Genomic DNA, 7,816 nt, shown 5'->3' with positions numbered 1-7,816 from the left:
TTGTAGTCCCTTCATGAGCAACTTGAAGTGTGTCCCAAATTTGCTTAGCTTCCTCAAGTCCATCTACTTTGTTGAATTCCTCCGGACTCAAGGCACTAAGCAACACACTTGTAGCTTGAGCATTGCGATGCATATTTTGTTCTTCACTTGAGGTGAGCTCTTGGTCTTCCTCCGGCAGCTCAAAACCTGTGCAAACAATCTTCCAAATACTTGGATGAAGAGAAATTAAGTGCATTTTCATTTTGTGCCTCCAAGCGGCATAATGTGTACCATCGAAGAATGGTGCACGTCCGAAAGGCACGGAAATGTAATTGCTAGAAGAATTCAAACGATCATAATTGAAAGGAATCTCACTTCCCTTTCCTTTACCATTACCATCATCACTTCTTGATGGATCATCTTTCGGACCCCTCGGACTTCCGGATGTCGACATAATAATTCCCTCCAAGCGGTGAAGCCTTGTAGGAGGTTAGGCTCTGATACCAATTGAAAGTGCCTAGAGGGGGGGTGAATAGGCTTTTCTGAAATTTAAAACTAAAAACAGCGGATTAAACTGCCGGATATTCCGGTGAAGTCCGGATACTCCGGACCATACCGGAGTATCCGGTCTAGTCCGGAGTCTCCGGCCTGACAGGAAATTTTAGAATAAATTTGAACTGAGGATCACAGCTAGATTCTATGAGATGCACTAGGTCAAGTAGATGTTACTAAGCTAGAACAACAATTAAAACTAGCAAGATTGATACTATAGCAATTTAAATGACAAATGATCAAATGCACATGATCAAGTGAGTTTCACAAGAAAGAACACGAGAATATATCCCGGAGTTCGGCCACCTCACAAAGAAGTGCCTACGTCTCCGTTGAGGAGCTCACAAAGAGCCGGGTCTTCTCCAACCCTATCCTCTTCTAGCGACCACAAAGATCAAGCTAGAAATTCTTACTCAATATGAAGGTGCTTACAAACTTCCCGAGGCACACCACAAGTTTTGGGTGCTCTTCGGGCAACTCCTTTCCTTTTAGAAACCCAAAGCTTCAAAGGAAATGATCGCAGTAAATGCTCAATGAAGAACTCAATGCTCAAGTGGCTTGAACTCTCTCCAAACCCACACTCTCAAATTTGTGCAAATTTGGCTCTAGAGATGATTGGAGGGGCTTTGAATGCTCTTAAAGTGCTCAAGAGGTCTCAAGGAAACCAGCCACAGCAAGCTCTAAATGCTATGGAGAGAGGGGGCATTTATAGCACTCTCTCACAGACTAGCCGTTACTGTTTTTGTCAGAGCTTACCGGAGTATCCGGTGTACACCGGAGTCTCCGGTCCCAATTCCAAAAACGGCGTCAGAACGGTCACCGAACGTGTTAGAACTAGCCGTTACAGTTCTGTTTAATTACCGGAGTCTCCGGTGAACACCGGAGTCTCCGGTCCTGACAGTCTTCCAAAACAGACTAAGTCCGGAGACTAGCCGGATCCTCCGGCATCTCCAGGTACCGGAGTATCCGGTGAACACCGGAGACTTCGATCTTTCCTATTAATTATCAAAAAGATTAAAAGCTAACCGAGAGCCTCTGCCGGAGTCTACCTCGGAGACTCCGACTGCACACAAAACATTTTACCGGAGTATCCGGTGAACACCGGAGACTCCGGTCTTTTTCTTGAAAAGATCAACCCGAAGCCGAGACTCTCTGCCGGAGGCTAGCACGGAGACTCCGGCTGAGCGCTGAGTACCGGAGTATCCGGTGAACACCGGAGACTCCGGACTCAGAAGATTTTCAGAAAAAGTTTCGTGTCCGTGAGTGAATGTGTCTCTCAATTGGGTGATTCTAAAGGATCTCTTGAGCATTGAGACACTAATCAAGCAAATAAATTCATCCATCTAAGAAAAAATCTATCCTAGACTCAATTGCAAAAGTAAAAAGAATTTAAGCCCTATCTTATATCCTTCGTTGATTCTTCAATTGTTTCGACGGGCGTCAAACGTCATTTACCTTCACAACTAATGCTCATACCTGTTCAATACTCACAAAGCATGTTAGTTCTTTAATCGTTTTGTCATTAATAAGCCAAAACCCACTTAGGGGGCCTAGATGCACTTTCAGTCTCAGCTGTGGCGCGCTTCTTCGCTGCCTTCCTCATCTGCTCCTCCTCCTGACGCTTGAGTCGTAGCTCCTCCTGTTGTTGCGCATATTCCCAGCGTTCGTACGCTTCCCTCCTCCACCGCATGCTCACATATCGCTTCTGGTGCTCATTTTACTCCATATCCAATCATTTTATAAAGTTACGAATAGGTGGAGGAGACTAGACAAATGAAACAAGATAGGAGATTAGTAAGACAGTGCATAAAATCATACGGAAAGTGTCACATGAGTGATATATACTGATATACCAGTGGGTACTCGTATGATTCATGTCGAGACTTGTCTGACTGGTAGTTGGCACATATGAAGAAGCATAGGTCATAAGTGTAGGAGATGTTTTAGGACTCACGAAGCCTATAAGGGTCGGCACAAAGCACATCGGTGGTTTGACCCCCTAAGGGATAAAAATCCCTAATATTTCTTGGGTGGTTTTGGTGGAGCTGAGGAAAATATTGCAGTTAAGAGAACTAAGGAAAGAGTGGTCTTTCCATGGATGAGGGTTGGTGGGTGGGGGCTGGTGCATGTACTGCGTGCATGGGCTTGGCCGGAGATTGAAGCATATGATTCACTATGAAAACTAAAAAAATTGTGGCATTGATCCTTGGCAGAGATTTCCTGTGAAAATTATTGCTTTGTGTGGTCATTTTATTCTTCAAAAATTCAGCAATAAATTATTGTTGCCTCTGCATAGAGGCATAAAATCCTATGAAAATATTCCATATGAAATTTGTTGACTTCGAGTGGATGTAGAAGTAACATCTATCCCTTTGATATTAATTCAAAGTCAAAACCTGCTTTAAGTATTTATCCTAAAGCAAGCAATCCTTGTATGTTGAACAGTTCATACAATTACAAGGTTGATGCTAGAGGTGTAATTAATGTTAATCCCTGAGGTGCTGGTGATATAACCCCAGTCTATGCTGGTCCCCAAGGTGCTCGTGCTATAATATTAATCATGAGAGGACACTAGCATAAACATTGGCGTGTCTAAAGCATGAGTAATTACAGAGGTGTTGTGGCAGGGAAAACCTATGCATGAGCCAATATTGCAGTGTCTTATATTGATGAAGGGCATCAGATACTCTAGTAAACTCATTAACAAGCGTAATTGCATCGGTAGTGAAAAATATGTGCATGAATCAATGTTGTAGTGCGATGAGGTGATGAGTCCCTATTGTTTGATAATTGACCGACAACAAGATTGTGGTGGATATGAAGTAGTCATTTGTATGCACTAAAGTGTATTCGTGAGTACGTGAGCGAGTTTAATAAAACGATAACTAAGTAGCTTTGTAAGTAATGTTTTTCATATGTTAGAAAGAATTGTGCTTGGATAGTACGTTAATATAATAAACTTACCATTACATTGATTAGACATAAAATTCACAAATAGTTTATAACATAATACATTAATATAAGACACTAATCATATACCCATCGAACTAAACTAATAAAATGTAAAGGTAAACAAAATAAATAGTCATATCTGGTATTTGCATAGTTTATAGTGCATAGATGTTGAATACCTAGATCATCTCGGGATGGCGGAGAAAAGTGGTTGTCGGAGGATTAACTCCTGTCGTAGGGATTCCGAGAGACCCCTTTTTAGAGATTCGGACGGGGGGATGATCCTGAATAAGTTCGTCGGAGAAATAAATGGGAATGAATGCAACAGCCGGTGGTGGGGGTGTTGACCTAATGCAAGAAGAAGTAAATGCACCAGAATTTTGACAGGTTCGGGCCGCACGGGGGCGTAATACCCTACTCCTGTATGGATGCTATAACTGTCCTGAGGGGGTCCCTCAAAGATGTTGCTAGTTACAAGAATGTTGGCCAAACTAAGAGCTTGAGGCCCCTTGTTCTTCGACTGGAACTGGACTCAGCCTTGCTCACAGTGTTTCTCTTGCGCTGTGTTTTTCGTCCTTTTATCTGTCTCGCTTTCTCTATTTCTCATCGCTGGTCGGTCCGTCGCTTCTGTGCCGCCGGCTGCTTTAAGTACTCGCCGGCCACGACATGCCCCGAACGGAAGGAGGGGGCTCGAGTTCCGAGACGCTATAAATGGAGAGGGCGTCATCATTTCTTCTGGGTGAGGTGACCGGGGGTGAAAAATACGTCGCACGCCCGGTCGCCCGTCACCATAAATGCCCTGGCAACGGGCGCCGTGGAGAGGGCCCACCGGGCAGCCGCAGAGCAACCCGACGTACTCGCCCTGTCTTGTTCCCCTGCCACAGCAACGTGGCAGATGGAACGCCTTGATCCTTACGACGTTATCCCGAGACAAGCCGGATGGCACGGGACGGGACCCGTGCAATTAATGACCCCACGCCCCTCTGCCAAAACATGGCAGGAACTGACGCTGAGCGCGGCGGGAGCAGTTGGACGTGTCAGGCCACGCACGCTCATTAAATGCGGCATCAGACCTCTGATTGGTTAGCACCTCATCGGCAGGCCCCTCGGGGGTCTTTCTGGGTGGTCGGGGTACTGGGTGCTCGGGGGTACTGTTCACCTCCCCGAGCACTCTTGCACGGACCCTCGGGGAACCGAGTGCTCGAGGGCTGCCGCGCGCAGCCCCGAGCACTCTCTCCCGAGCACTCTTGTACGGATCCTCGGGGACCCGAGTGCTCGGGAGCTGCCACACGCAGCCCCGAGCACTCTCTCCCGGAACTTAGCTCTTCTGATCGTCGGGGGACTAGAGTGCTCGGGGGTGACCGTACACCTCCCCGAGCACTTTCTTCCCGGTACTTGGATTCCGTGGATCATCGGGGAACTGGGGTACTCGGGGGCCACCGACCGTGGCCCCGAGCACCTTCTTCCGGGACTTGACCTTTTCTCATCCTACAGGAGAGACCTCGCGGGATGGCGCCATGTGGCGGATGGCTGGCCTGGCCTCGGGATTCGGGGACCCCTGGTTCCTGATACACCGACAGTGGTGATACAAATTAGCGCAAGAATACCAGTTGTGTCAGTCAATACTATATTGGTAAGATGGTTGTCATTTCTGATGTGGTAATGAAAAGTTATAATGATAGGTACCAACAAATCCACCATCATTTTCAGGGTCATCAATATCCTCCGGAGAAAGAGGCCTCAGAGGGAGGGGTCGTTGTGGCATGAAATCGTCGTCATCGCCATCTTGAGCTATCACGGTAGTAGCACGTCATATTTCCTTATTAGTTGTATGCCATATCGATCTGGTGCGTGAACATTCTCTTATAGTGTTCCTTGAACCTTCTCCTATACTGCTACTGGAATGTCGAGACATCAGGGACATAAAATTATCATCATCATCGTCCTCGTCATTTTCTGGATGAGTAGTAAAGGGTGCCTTTGTACCCCTTAGATTCGCTGACTGTCATCATCTTCTACGCGAACCTGGCATGACATCCACGCCAAAGAGCATATACATCACCAAAAAAATTTGTGATGTCTTTGTTGATCAATTGTGCGTCTTTCTAGAACGCCTAACACAAAAGATGAGTATTTAAATCAATGGAAAAAAGATAAGTAGGGTGATCACATAGAAAATTACGAACTTGAATGTGGGATGCATACTGATCGGGCAACATCACTATCGTTCTTTGCTGAGATACATTTTATGCTGCTCATGCAAGAGGACCCTAAGGTCCTCGGAGGTTACATGTTGGAGCGAAACAGTTAATGTAGAATATAAGGGTTTTACATGCAATTTGGTCACGACTTAAATTAGGTTGTTTTCCTTGAATGGATCATCCTTCCCTTCACGCACAACATACAAGGAGGCATTAAGTGTTATATGGATTATTATAGGTGTCCATAGAAAACATGTACTCGAAGATCCCGTCATAGATTTATTGATCATTCACTGCAACGTTATGGCTTTGCACCAAAGTACAAATATCTGATTATTTAAGAAAAAATAAATAAATATTAATTATCATAATTAATATTTAGCAATGTTTAATAAATAACTAACAAATAAAGTTATGTGTCAGAATTATTTGATAAACATTACATAAATTAAAATTAATTAAATTAACAATATAGCGAATAATACATAATAGGAATGATTACAGTAATAAAGTCAATAATACATTTGTCATTAACAAGTAAGTGCACCAAACAACTGCATTGGTGACTTAACGATGATGACGCCGCACGTAATCCCCAGGAGTATACGTGTCTAGGTGTGGGGCCCTCATTGACCCTCTACATCTTATAGGTCTGGTGGGTTGTAGCCAGCACATCAAATCCTTAATTGTAAGATGCCGGCTTATAAGGATGTGACGCGAGCTGACTCACTAACCATGCAATATAAGGGATGACATAATCGGCTGTTGTGTTGCAGAACATGATGCCACATAGTAGGACATATAAGCATATCTCATAGTGTTGTATAACTATAGCATCGTCCGTATCTGGTAGGTATGGATCGAACTATGATGGCCTATGAATCTATAACGTGGAGAGGCCAACATCCTTCTTATCATATTGCACACCAAACCTACAAGATGTAGAGGGCCAATGAAGCTTGAATAGCACTACAATATTTAAAGTGCAGTACATGACAAATAATTACCTTCCCCTAACGTAACTCTTCCACTGCCTTTTGGTGGTCACGAAACTACTAATGGGGTACCCCTGATTGGCAGTTCAGTCAGCATGGCCATATCCCTCAAAGTTACGCCCATCTCGTCAGAAGAAAAGTGGAATGTATACGTCTCAGGACACCACCATTCTACGAGACCTGTAAGCAGTGGCTCCTTAATTGGCGGGAGAGATACTCTACCACCACCTGCAATAGGAGCTCCGGCCATCATGAGAGCGAAATGTAGTAGTCCTACCTGTATGAGTGGTTCGTGGAATCGAGAGTCTAACTCCTTAATCGTGTGAACACTCTAGGCTCGCAATGAAAGCAACTACAAAATGTATCCAATATATGTACTGAGTTAGTAGAAAATTATCCTAGAAATTAAAAAGCACATATAATTATGGTACCTACTGCCCTGTGAAAATTATTCGTCCCCTATGGTTCTTATCGTACCGCTACTAAAGAAGCTCGAGGAGACCACCATGAGCCATGGCAATTATTTTAAGCTTCATGGTACAATAAGTAGGTGAATAAAAAATTAGAATATATTACAAGCTTCATGATTCAAAAAAAATATGTGAATAACAAATTAGAATATATTACAAGCTTTATGGTTCAATAAATAGGTGAATAACAAGCTTTATGGTTCAATAAAAAAATATCGGATGTGATGCACCGGACACTCTACTTACATCTATAAATAGCATGCATGCATCAGACCATCACCCTACGCCACCACTAGCACAAAAGGTCACCACCAGACCATCATTTTTATTAAACTAATTAAATAATCTAATTACATTGACTAATCAAATTCATGTTAATTACTATTATACAATCTAAGTTACTCTGATTAAGAAAATAATTACTATTATATAAATTCACAACAATAACTATTATACAAATTTATGTCAATTAATATTACACTGACTAAGCAAATAATCAAATTTATATCATCAAACTAAACAGATAATTAAACAAATGTAATTGAATTGATTAAACAATCCACTTACTCTAATTACTATTGTTGTTGTAAGTATTAATTAAGTACATAATTTAAGTACTTACTCTAACTCGCGCTGCTGCTCCTCCTTGGCTCAGGCTGATTCTCCT

The sequence above is a fragment of the Phragmites australis genome, chromosome 1 (assembly GCF_958298935.1).
Source record: "Phragmites australis chromosome 1, lpPhrAust1.1, whole genome shotgun sequence".
Lineage (NCBI taxonomy): Eukaryota > Viridiplantae > Streptophyta > Magnoliopsida > Poales > Poaceae > Phragmites > Phragmites australis.
This window is presented reverse-complemented; position numbering follows the sequence as displayed.